At 44.0% G+C, this 13,727-nt stretch overlaps 1 protein-coding gene across 5 annotated transcripts in view; it reads left to right on the top strand.

Annotated features, from left to right (window-relative positions):
* RALY (RALY heterogeneous nuclear ribonucleoprotein) overlaps positions 1-13,727 on the top strand; it is a 277,011-nt gene that overhangs the window by 91,390 nt on the left and 171,894 nt on the right. The gene's annotated exons all lie outside the window — the stretch shown is intronic.

The raw sequence follows: 13,727 nt of genomic DNA, 5'->3' as shown, positions 1-13,727 counted from the left end.
GGTGGGGGGGGTAAGGAAGTAATAATCCAGTTAGTGGCAGAACTTTGCATTGAATTGCTCTTGGTAGTTTTAACCAGGGCTGAGTAGATAACTACCCATTAGTAGATAACAACTAATTCCTCTTACTATCCCATACCCTTATCTGAGTGACACCATGAAGGAGGAGAATGGGATCAATCCTAAAAATATGGCACCACCATTTAGGGGCGGATTGTGACTCGTATCACTCATCTGCAGAAGGGTGTAATCATCCCTGATATGCCCTTATGGAATCTACCCAGTTTGGGGGTCTGGGTGTGCAGCGTTCCTCTCCTGCACACTCCCTCCCCAGAGCAGGTGGGTGGGGTGCAATAGGGGACGGGTGGAGTCTTGATTTTTGCGATGTCCGGTGATCACTCAGGCCCAGATAGACGGAAGTCAGGAGCAGGGCTGCCGGTGGGGGCAGTTTGCCTTGGACCACCCGTTTGAGAGGGCCCCAGCCGGAGGAGTTCTGTGACTCAGCACACCAGGTTGTGACGTTTGGGCCCAGCCAAGTAGCACAGGAGCCAAGCCACCATTGTGAGATGAGTCCATAGTGGGCTCGCTCTCCAAACCCCCTCTTCTGCAGGGCCTCCCTTCAGCAGTAATATTTTTTGGGGGTGTGGGGAGCGCTCAGTTTCAGATTTTGCCCCGGGTTCCCCAAACCTCTGAGTGGCCCTGGTTAGGAGCCTAAATACTTCTGAGAATCTGAGCCTTGCTGCTTACGGTGCTTCCAAGATCTGCTTTATTCTGCGTTCATTTCCAACCAACTGTGCATAACAAGAAGAGCTTCTGCAGCACCCCGCCCAGGCTCTGCCTGGGACACTCAGCCCTAAAGGCAGAGTCCCCAATACCACCGCTCCACTCCCCCAGCTTGCCACCTGGAACCACTGAGCAGGACAGGGTGCATTGTGATTTAATATTGGTACAGTCCAGCAGTAAATTACTATCCTCGCTGGGAGTGGGGAGGGAGAAGGATGGAAGTTGTATCTCAAGGAGCGTATCAGAGGCCCAGTGACTCCAGGGGCCGCACAGCATCCACAGAACTCCTTGCTCAGGACTGTGCTAAAAGTCAGGAATGAGGCCCCCTTTCATTTTATTTATTCAGATTAACTATACGGCCTCATGAAATGCTCCAGGCCGTGATCTTGCACTGTTAGAGTCGATGTGAGCTTTGCCATTGACTTCAAAGAATCTAGCATCAAGCACTAAATGCCCTACAGCAGCATGATGTTCTCTCCTTCCCACTGGAATTCCATTACAACATGGTTTTCAAGTGGGAAGGCACGCACTTGAAATAGTTTGTGTGGATTGACTGTGTGCTGGTTTTCAGCTAGAGGTTGTTGGCACGTCTGAGGACGGCACAGAAATCTGGGTGATCCACGGTGGTCCTGTTACTGGTACCTTTGTGGGGAAATGTTTTGGCTTTAGCAGCAGAATTTGGATCCAGATTTTGAAGACCCCAGTTGATTCACTGTAAGATCAGACAGAGCCATATGAAAAATTCAAGTCCAGATTTCAGCATCTTGGAGTTGGGATTTTGGTTTGAGACTTCTCTGCTGTTGTGATGTTTATTGAAAGTAGGGAGATGACTGGATAGCAAGTGAAAAACAAGGTTGCAGGGCCTGTGGCCCACCACAGCACAGAGGAAATCACTTGCTCACTTACTGCATCAGGGTGAGAGCCTTAAATAGCAGGTGGTATTTGAGCACTGATACCGGCCAAGAACAGATTGAAGGAGGAGGCATGAAGAGGTGCTATGACATTAAATTAACTAATGTTTGTGAAGAGCTTTGGCATTCTCCGATGGAAGGGGTGGTCGCATTGCACAATATCAGTATTTTTTAGTGGAACTGTTTCACCCATTTCTACTAATAGCAACCTTGATAGCATTTCTCTCTTTACTTTGGATTGTTCGTATTCCAATCCACACCCTAATCAAAGGTACTGGGCTGAACTGAGAGGTGATGTGTAAGGCCTTAACTTGGACTCGAATTGACTCTTAGAGGAGTCTCCATTTCAATGTTGGACAGTTACATCCACTGATTAGCATGCTAATTACACTGCCATAAACCTCAGTCTTTGATCTATTCATGTCTTATTAAGAAACACGTGCACTGAGCCAAATTCTGCCCCGCTTTACTTTTCCTCACTTCAAATGAGATGCAAGCAAGGCCTGGTATGGAGCTCCAGTTGCTGCTGTGGTTGTACGCCACAGTGTGGCTGGTTTGGCAGGGCTGAGAAAACACACACACAGAGTTTGATTTCAGAGCCCTGCTCTGGGGAAACCAAATGGGACTATTTCACTTTCTTTCTGAATATTAGAGTCTGAACTTAGCAGGATCCAAGTCTAAAAATATCCCCCCAACCCTCATCCAGTCTCCTCTCACATCACTTTGATCAGCCTGCCAGGGAGCTAGCCCATGGAAGTTTAAATACGGGGGAGACTGCAGTCAGTCTGCATGCCCTAGTCTAGCCTGTAAGGCTCAAACATGAAATGTTCTACCCATGCCTGACTAGCCCTGGGTGGTGAGAAGGCGTTGGTCCTATTTCAAATGGCTTTTTCAAGGCCAGTATTGAGTGGGCAGAGTTTGGGATTTTCCCTGAATTTTTCTAAAGCAGAAAATAACTTCCTGGCTCTTTTAAAACACTGAAATAAAATGCAAACAAAACAAAACAAAACAAAACAAAAAAACCCCAGGGAGATTTAGGTGAATTCACTCCTGTTTTGTGGGGAGGTGTGCTGTCTGTGTGTCTGTCTATATATTTATCAGTGCCTCATGGTTCAGTCTGAATTCAGATGCCTATTTCATCAGAATTCTAAGGAACCCAAGTCTAATTTCCGGTGACACTTGGGACAAGCTCATCTGTCAGGATAGAAAGAATCATAGAATATCAGGGTTGGAAAGGACGTCAGTAGGTCATCTAGTCCAACCCCCTGCTCAAAAGCAGGACCAATCCCCAATTTTTGCCCCAGATCCCTAAATGGCTCCCTCAAGGATTGAGCTCACAAACCTGGGTTTAGCAAGCCAATGCTCAAACCACTGAGCTATCCCTCCCAGTGATGCCCCCTCTTTGTCACATGCCGTGGAGCAGCCCTGCTAATGAAAAACGGGAATTTCTGTTGGAGAATGCCTCAACTCAGGACACTGTGGGATCCAGTTACCTACAAGCTCAGCTCTCTGTGTAGTTTGTTAATGATCCTAATAAATTCTCAGTGAACAATCAGCATCTCTCACATACGCTGCACTTTGTGCATGAATCAAGAAAGCGTGGACTCCAGAGGCAGGAGGAAACTGGCATAGAAAATCAGTTCCTTTTAAAAAATAATCCCCTGGATCAGTCAAGAGGACGTGGCAGGGCAGCTTAGGTGACTCTTCATCGTAGGCTGTGGAAAATAGAAAGTTTTGTTCTTCAAACGCTGAGAGCCCTTTAATCTGTACCTAAAAAACATAAAGGCAAGAACCCAGCTAGAATCCTTTCCAGGTGGGCCCAGTCCAAGGATTGCCTGCAGCTGTTTGAGCTGAAAAGAATTAGCTAACAAGGTCTGTCTGCATTGTTCATAGACTATAGAGTGGATGCTGCTCTCAGGCTGGTAATTCACGGGGAATAGGTGGCACCTGAAATAAATTTGTGTTTGACCAGTGAAAAACAGGCTATGGACTATAGCTGATGAATGAGAAAACCAAGATGAACAATATAGTGGTTTGGAAACCCTATGCCATGACCATTATCAGTGCAGACTTACTTTAGATCAGGTAAGTTTAGAACCAGAATAAAAGACTATGTCAGTGGCAACAAAACTCATTAATTTGCTTGGCTGGACCCAAATCAAACCAGAGTAAGGGATTGTCAAAGAGAAGATTATTAGATACAGTTTGGCTCCTGTAAGGAAAGGAGGATCCATATGCAAAATTCAGATCCAGATTTCAGTCAGCTCCACATTTCTCAGGTGGGAAAGCCCCTATATTTCTTTTCTCCCACATATGTTCCACCTATGCATAGACTAGCTTGCTTGGCTTTGAATTTGAATCTAAACAGGACTGATATGGCATCAAGTTTTCAACTCAGAGATGAGCTCTGATGTGTTAAATTTTTCATTCTTCATTGACTTTAGCTTCAAAGAAATTTCTGTTGAGGGAGCCCTTACATGAGTATGGCTGCCACGCTTGCACTGCTGTGATCATTGTGAATGAGTGAAAGGTGGACAGAGAGAGATTCCAATTAAATTATGATAATAACCTCAATGGGCAAAGATTCAAAGATCTCTGAATGGGTAGTTATCTACTCAGCCCCGGTTAAAACTACCACGAACAATTCAATGCCCAATCAAGCGGTTACAAAAGGATGGTTGTAGCACCATTGTGCCCTGAATCTTTTTAACCGATACCGGCTCATTATCTTACTTGGTTATGTTGTTAAACAAAGCATAATCATACCTCCAGGTTCTCATCCCCTCTACCAAGGCGCTGAGGAAACTCGGTAGGTTTTAAACACCTGGAAATAGCTCTAAAGACAATGCCACGCTGGAAGCTCTAGTTGGGAACAACCTTCAGACTCTCAGCCCTACAACTACTTATTTAGCCCGGAAAGGGAGAGTTGGAGAATTCAGTCATTTCTTTGCATACAAGAATAACAGCTCGCTCGGTGCAGTTAATGGAAAGCAAGCGTCACACAGAAAAGGAAATATTTTTTCACATTGCATGTTGTGAGCCTGTGGATTACAATACTTGCTCTTTGAGAACTGAAGTCCCACTTCAACCTAAGCACCTGAACTTCAGGCATATGAGCCCATATCCCCAAAGTTATTTAGGCACCCAATTCCTATTGATTTTGGTGAAAGTTAGGAACCTAAATGATCCACAGAGCCAATGGTAACACTCGAGCTTAGTTATGCATGTGGTTAACTACCTTGCTGGATCTGGGCTTATGTTCTATAGCAGGCTTATAAATAGGTTAATTAATTTTACCATGACCAATAAAAAACATTTGTTATTGTTAGAGCTGAGTGATTAATTCATCCTGAATAATTTATTCGGTGAATTAGGTCTAGTTCTTTACACATAATGTCTGCCAATTGCTATCTCATCAAAATGACTCATTGTCATAGGATGGCCTGCCCCTTTTAAGGGCCAGCCCAGTTTGACTATCAGACCCAGCTGGGAAGGGGCTAGGTGATCCCTATACAAGGGTGAGAGAGTTCAGGAGAGAGAGCTGCAGCAGAGAGATGGGTTCTTTTCGTAGGACCTGATGCAGGGGGATTGAAGTGAAGGATGTGTCCTCCAGTCACCACTGAAAGGGTCTGTATACACTGCAATTAGATGCTGGGGCTCGGGCTAAGGGGCTGTTTCACTACAGTCTAGATTTCTGGGCTCTAGGACCCTGTGAGGTGTTTACCCTTCCCTTTATATTTATGACAGGAGGGTTTTCCTGTCAACATAGGTTATCCACAGTAATCACTGGTCGATCAATCTGGGACCTCTGGAGGGTCCCAGAGCTTGGGCTGTAGAATGAGCCCAAAGATCTACACAGCAATTAAACAGTCCCGCAGCCTGAGCCCCAGGAGCCCAAGTCAGCACGGGTCAGCCGCGGGATTTTAATTGCACCATAGACATACCCAGAGAGGCCAAGGAGAAAGCTTCTGGGAGGAGTAGCCCAGGATGAGCAGAGGAACTGCTTATGTTTTGCTTAAATATTATGTTGGAAGAATAAACTATGTCTGGAAAGATTATCATTTGTATTACTATACTGCCTAGGAGCCCTCATCATGGACATGGAACCCATTGTGGTAGGTGCTGTACAAACCCAGAACAGAAAGACCGATCTTTGCCCCAAGAAGCTTGCAATCTAAGGCCTGGTCTACACTAGAATTAGGTCAGCATAACTGACTCTCAGGGGTATGAACAATCCACCCCCTGAGTGGCATAGTTAAGCCAACCTCAGTAACCATGTAGATGGCGCTAGATCGGCCAGTGATTACTGTGGATAACCTATGTTGACAGGAGAATCCTCCTGTCATAAATATAAAGGGAAGGGTAAACACCTTTAAAATCCCTCCTGGCCAGAGGAAAAACCCTTTCACCTGTAAAGGGTTAAGAAGCTAGGATAATCTCGCTGGCATCTGACGAAAATGACCAATGAGGAGACAAGATACTTTCAAAAGCTGGAGGGGGGAGAAACAAAGGCTCTCTCTGTCTTTGTGATGCTTTTGCCAGGAACAGAAAGGAATGGAGTCTTAGAATTTAGTAAGTAATCTAGCTAGATATGCGTTAGATTCTGTTTGTTTAAATGGCTGAAAAAATAAGCTGTGCTGAATGGAATGGATATTCCTGTTTTTGTGTCTTTTTGTAACTTAAGGTTTTGCCTAGAGGGATTCTCTATGTTTTGAATCTAATTACCCTGTAAGGTGTTTACCATCCTGATTTTACAGAGGTGATTCTTTTACTTTTTCTTCAATTAAAATTCTCTTCTGTACTTTCCACAGTATGCATCCGATGAAGTGAGCTGTAGCTCACGAAAGCTTATGCTCAAATAAATTGGTTAGTCTCTAAGGTGCCACAAGTACTCCTTTTCTTTTTGTGAATACAGACTAACACGGCTGTTACTCTGAAACCTGTCTTTTAAGAACTTGATTTCTTTTTCATTGTTCTTAAGATCCAAAGGTTTGGGTCTGTGTTCACCTATGCAAATTGGTGAGGATTTTTATCAAGCCTTCCCCAGGAAAGGGGGTGTCGGGGTTGGGGAGGATTTTTGGGGGAAAGATGTTTCCAAGCAGGCTCTTTCCCGGTTATCTATCTGTTAGACGCTTGGTGGTGGCAGCAATAAAGTCCAAGGACAAAGCGTAAAATAGTTTGTACCTTGGGGAAGTTTTAACTTAAGCTGGTAAACGTAAGCTTAGGGGGTTTTCATGCAGGTCCCCACATCTGTACCCTAGAGTTCAGAGAGGGGAAGGAATCTTGACACCTCCCATCAGCATAGGTAGTGTCTGCACCAGTGATACTCAGACTGAGACTCGCAAGCCGCAAATGGCTTTTTAATGTGTCTCCTCGGCTCTTTGCAGCACATGATATTAAAACACTGTGTGATTTCATTATTAACCCATCCAAGTTACTAACCAATCAGAATGCTTTTATTATGTTATTAACCCCCAATTAAGTTATCAACTTCCACTAAGTTATTTATGTATTTTCTGTGACAATAATATCTATATATAGTACTATAGTAAATGAAACAATGAATTCACACTGCTGTGGCTCTTTCGGGTAGCTGATTGCTAATTTGGCTCCTAAACCACTGAGGTCTGAGTATCACTGGTCTACCTTGAAGCGCTACAACAGTGCAGCTATGCTGCTGAAGCTGTTTAAGTATAGACATACCTTAAGTGTAAGACAGGAGGCAGCAGCGATAGATACAGAAAGACAGCAGAGTACAATGAAACAGATTTGGGCATGACCGTGAGTTCTTCCCGTGAAGGTGGGGGTAGAGATTAGAGACCTGGCACATCCTGGTTGGGGTTAAAGTAAAACTGTCTTTATTTCCTGTCTACACAGACTCTTGCTTCTTACTCTACATCCCCTAGTGGCTGCTCTAAACATTCACCACTACCACCATGGTTGGGAGAATCGAACTGAGTGAAGGGAAACTGAGGCAGCAGCTACCTTGCCGCTAGACTGGGCAAGAGAGCACTGTTACACTCATTAATTAAAATTCTCTAATGAAACATTTTTTTTCACTTTTATTCGATTACTTGCTGTTGGAAATTAGCTGTGTTTCTCAGTTGAGAAGTGATCACGCAATCACGCTGTTGTTCTGCACCCTGATAAGATAAGCATAACTTTTAGATCCAAGTTTCAGGTGCAAATGTTTGTGGCGAGTGAGTTTAAAACTTGTTTCCCAGGAGCACTGGAGTGGGCAAGCTTCAAGATTCTGTTTCTGAGAGCATTCATGACAGCGTGTTTCAATCACATGTATGTTCATGGAAAGGGAACACAACAGCAGTCAGTTTGTACAGATGTAAAACGAACAATCAGATGTTTTTCCACCCCCCCAATATTCCCCCAGATTAGTAGCTGGCTGTCCGTCAGGACATAGCTGACAGCCACTGCTCTTAAGAGTGATTTCTTTCTCTCCTGGTATAGCATTACACCTCTGGTTTCACTCCCCCTGAAACATCAAGTACTGACCATTGCTGGTTCCATGATAATGGACTGTACTGCCTATTGGTCTGATCTGAGATGGCAGGCCATAAATCATTGTGACGGAGGAAGGCCAAATACAAGAGCGGGAACCATGTGCAAAGCATTTATTGCCTTTCCTATCAGTTTTGAGGAAGCAGTCACAGCCCTCTCCACAGAAGGCTGCATGTTACAGAAAGGAAGGTTGGCCCACTGGTTAGAGTGTTAGCGACTTGGGTTTGAGTCCTTCCTTTGCCCTGGACTTTCTCTATGACCTTGGGCAAGTCACTTAGGCCCAGATCCACAAAGATCCAAAGGATGTTAGAAGCCCAAGAGCCTTTGTGGATCTGGGCCTTAATCTCCCTGGGCCTCAATTCTCCCTCTGTAAAATAGCTTATCTCCCTATCTTTCTGCTCTCACAGGGATGATGTGAAGCTAAACCCACTGAGTTCTGAGGTGCTCAGATAGTATGCTAATAGGGCCAAATAAGTGCCTGAAATAGGCAAACTCCCAATTGGAAAGGGAGCACCATGACTGTCGCTCTTAGTAGGTACAACAACTTGGGGTAGTAAGGCATAAGGCGTCTCAGAAAGCAAAGGGAAATAGCATTGGGGCGCCCTTTTCTGATCATGAGCTACAAATTAAAAAACAAAACCCCCTAAAATGAATAATTTCTCTCTCTCTGTATATCCCGTTGTATGCATCTTTCATCTGACTCATTCACGAGACAGCGTTGCAGTGTATATGATGGGATGTGATGGGCATAACCCTGTCTGATGCATTGAACATGACGTGTGAGCCTAGGAAATTAAGGAGCGCAATATGGTTTGGTAGTGAGCAGAGAGGGACAGACAAGCAGATGGACACACTCTTTCGCCAGTGAAAAACCAGGCTTAACGGTGGCTTCCTGCCAGATTTGAAATTTTGGATTTGAAAGAATTAGCTAGGAAGTTGCTCTTTTTGCCATCTCTGTTTTGCAGCATCCCATTATTGCACATGATTGTTCCATCAGGCATTGACCTTTCCGAGGCTGGGATGTGACAGCACAGAAAGGGCACTAGCATACGAAATGTTATTCTATCTGGAAATTTCAGGTTGCAATTCCTTTGCACTATATACCTCAACATCTTCAGTATGTTAGTGTCGTCCCCCCTCCCTTCCCCCCCCGGGCTTTCGGGAGGCAGTAAGAGTGGGGATTGTTTATTCTTCCCACACCATGTCCTTTTGTTTTCATTACAAGAGCGAAAGGTATGTTAGTAACCAAGGTCAGAGATACAGCGAGGCTGAATTCACGATGTTGTGCCTAATCTTCAGGGACAGATCTGGGGCTTTGATCTGGCCTTGGGAGGCAAGCTTGATAGGAAAGAAAATGCAGATTCTTTGTCACATACAAGTAGCTGTTCTAGCCTGCTTCTGGAACGGGGAAAGAGAGAAAAAGGGCCTTCACTGATTGCAGTCTTGATCATCCACTTGTCTGTTTCTTCTTCCTAAATTCCTATGCTTTTTTCCATCCTGCCCCCTGTGTGTAGAGAAAACTCCCCACCAAAACTGGTAAAGCTGCCACCTTATCCTCTTGTAAATCCCTAATTAAAATCTACCTCTGCCAGGATGCTTATGAATCACTCTTGTCTGGCATTGGTCAGGCAAGCGTCAAGCTGTGATTTCAGCTTTCCCGTTGGTTCTATTGTTAACTCATCCTCCTGATCTACTCCCCCATCCCATTCTGTCTGATCTAAATTAGCTGTTGCCACTCAAGAAAAAGATCTTGGAGTCACTGTGGATAGTTCTCTGAAAACTTCCACTCAATGTGCAGCAACAGCCAAAAAGCCTAATAGAATGTTAGGAACCATTAGGAAAGGGATAGAAAATAAGACAGGAGATATCATAATATCACTATACAAATCCATGGTGCACCCACACCTTGAATATAGTGGAACAGGAAAAGGCTCAGAAAAGGCCAAGAAAAATAATCAAGGGTATGGAATAGCTTCCACATAAGGAGAGATTAAAAAGATTAGGGTTCAGTTTATAAAAAAAGACAACTCAGGGGAGATATGATAGAAGTCTATCAATTCATGAATCATGTGGAAAAAGTAAAGAGAGACACGTTATTTACCTTTTCCCACAATACAAAAATCAGGGGTTACCTGATTAAATTAATAGGCAGCAGGTTTAATACAAACAAGCAGAAGTACTTTTTCACACAGTGCACAGCCAACCTGTGGAACTCATTGCCATGGGATGGTATGATGGGTTAAAAAAAAAAACTGGATAAGTTCATGGAGGATAGGTCCATCAGTGGCTATTAGCCAAGATGGTCAGGGAGGCAAACCCATACTCACGATGACCCTAAACCTTTGATTACCAGAAGCTAGGAGTGGAAGACAAGGGAAGATCACTTCATAATTGCTCTGTTCTGTACACTCCCCCGAAGCTTCAGTACAGGTCACTGTCAGAGACAGGCTACCGGGCAAGATGGACCATTGGTCTGACTCAGTATGGCAGTTCTTATGTGTTGTTCTCCTGTCTTACATGCAGGGACTCTCTTCTTTATGATATGCCTATACAGCATCTAGCATAATCGGTCCCTGATTTCTGTTTGGGCTTCCTACGCATTACTGTCATAAAAATGAGTAATATAAAGAGAACCTGCTTGGAGGAATAACTGGTATATTTGATGGGGCCTAGTTCCCCCATGATGTGCATATTTCTCCCCCATGAATGTTGCTGGAAGCTATGTACCCATGTCAAAGGGAGAGCATAGATCCTTTTATGTTTACAGCTTTGGTGCCTTAAAATTCCCTTGCCCTGAAAGGTGGATTGCATTGTATAACTGTGAATTTCTGTGGGGTGGGGGTGGGTGCAGCTTACATATCCCCTTCCTTGTGGGACTAGGGGGGCTCTAACTCCAGGCCAGTGTTACTTGGGAATGAGTAGATTCAACTCTCTGATCTTTCTCTGGTGGCTGCCAGTCCACGGATGTTTCTGGCTGCTACTAGCTTGTCCATAAATATCATTTTACAATAATTTCCACAGACACGGATGTAAACGATAGTTTGATTTGCCTGTTCATTTTCTTCTTGGAGGCACTGCCATTCAGCTAGTCTCACTGCCGTGGGCCAGGGTAGACAGGGTCCCCTCAGTATTGAGAAAGGTCAGACACTAAGAAGCACCCTTGGTCCCCATACTCCAGTTTCCTGACCAATAATGAAGGATTCAGAGGGAAGCAAAGAACCACATCTTAATATGCCAAGGATTCAATTAATCCCTGCTCTGGCATAGGGACAAAGTAGAGGTAGCTTTGGGCCACTGTGCAGGATAGGGCCGCCCTAACTTGCAATGCTGAGGCTAATACCCCTATGGGCCATTTCAGGGCTGCAGAACCACTGGGGCATAAAATCAACCTGGTGACATCTACTCCTACTCATGCCTGCTCTTGGGGAGGCTACATAGGCAGTGCAGGGCTGGCAGAGCCTTAGAGCCAAGATGGTGCAAAGAGGCCACAAGGTACTGTTAAACCAGGATCCTTGTCTTTAGTGCAATGCTATACGTGGCAGAGAGAGGGCGACAGTGAGCTTGACACTTGGTGCTCTGATTTTTGCATACATAGCCACACAGTGGTTGTATTTATTGGATCCAAATGTCTTTTGACCCAGCCAGAAGCAGGAAATACCAGAGACCTCACATGAAATCACTTGAAAAAACATTTCATATTCAAAGATGCTAATGTTAGCTGGCAGTCGCTAGAGGTCAAGAGGGGAAATATCCCTCTAATTACCAGCTCCTCTCTTGCAGCTCTCTGGAGTTGGATTATAATATATGTGGCAATGTCTAATTTAAAGGTCTTGTTAATATCCTATTATTTAACAATGAGTATTTATAGTCGGAGAGGCTAGTAATTAAAGGAATGAGATGGTTTTAAATTGCCAAAGTTTAAAGTGTTGTTACAGTCAAAGAAGTAACTTTAAAAAGAACATCTTCTCACGGAACAGATCTGCTACCTGTGTGACTTTAGAGTCGCATCTGCTTACTGTATGGACAAGAGCAAATGTTCGTGGATGTTAGTAATCTATAACACCATCTAAGAGAGTGAGCAGAACTCATGCACCATCGACAAAGTGGTTGGCTATTTCTCAGCTTTAGAATCCTTATTTCTGAGGATGATTTAAGAGGCAAAAAAACCACACCAGGATTTTCAGTTGCAGGCTTAGTCAGTGGATGTTAAGAAAATTAGGAAGGGTAGTCTTGCAGGTAAGCCACTGAACGGGAGATCTACGTTCAACTGCCTGCATCTGCCTCAGAATCCCTTAGTGACCTTGAGCAAGTCATGCAGAACCCGACTCAGCAAAGCGCTTAAAGTGAAGCATGTGTTTTACTGAACTGGGCTGTTCATTTCTGTGCCTCAGTTACCTGTCTGTAACCAGGGGGTGGTAATCCATCACTTGCCTTGTTTGTTTAGACTGTGAGGTCAGCAAGGCAGGGATTGCTTCCTACTATGTGTAATGCAAAATAAACAGTCATTGATCCAGTCATTTATAACCTGATTTCAACTGAAGACAGAGAAGGTTGTTAGGGAAGAAAGAGGTTGGGGAACCCTTTTAGATTTCTCTGCTTTATGCTGAATTAACATTTACTGTGAGCCTGCAGTACTTTCTCCAATAAGTGCTCATATAGAGCCTGATTCACAGCCTGCTGACGCTGATAGGAGTCTTTTCATTGACTTGTATGGACTTTAGATCAAACTCACAATACCTCTCAGAACATGCTCCTAGCTGCTCTTTGCCACCATTGTTAGTATGTCTCCATACAGAAACTGCTCTCTGTTTAAAGAAATTGCACTTAATTTAATTTGGCCAGTCTGGGGACAGTCTAATTGCTCGATCACCTCTTCTGGGTTGGCTTTGAATTCCTTTAGTATTTCTTCTCCTCTCCTCTAGGGTGTGTATCTGTTTCTGTTTCCCACTCTCCTTTGTGAACACTGAGTCAGATGATTAATTTAACAGGAATTAAAGGCGGACAGGCTCCAAATTTTGTCTAGTCTTAGGTTTTTATAGTGTACTGTATGTGATTCCAAAGTCCTGGCAATTCTTTGTATGGGAAGTATTTCCCTCCAACAAATGATTCACTGCTCTTTTTCTACAAGTTGCATCCCTAGTGCTCATGATGAACAACCCTACAATAACAAAACAGCAAATGAAGGCAGATGATCACAACCAAATCTACAGTAACACACCATCATACACTACTCGGGGTTCAAGTGCAACAGATTAATAAACTCTAGATTAATAAACCAGCAAATGTGGTGCAGTGCTCATGAGCGCCTCCATTATAACACAACAGTGTACACTAGTCCGTGTTCATGAGCAACCCTACAAAAACACACCAGCGTTTAAGAGCCAGTAAGGAAGAGATGCTTTAGCAAGGAAGCCGAGCTGCATTCAAGCGTCCAGAGAGGTAGCATAAAAAAAATGAGGGTTGTTTTTTTAATTCTAAACATTAGTTTGAATGTGTGCTTTCCCCTTTGACCATCTGGTT

This window comes from Lepidochelys olivacea (genome assembly GCF_965140295.1).
Source record: "Lepidochelys olivacea isolate rLepOli2 genome assembly, chromosome: 13".
Classification (NCBI taxonomy): Eukaryota; Metazoa; Chordata; order Testudines; family Cheloniidae; genus Lepidochelys; species Lepidochelys olivacea.
Note: the sequence above shows the minus strand (reverse complement) of the source record. Positions and strands in the feature narration are given on the sequence as shown.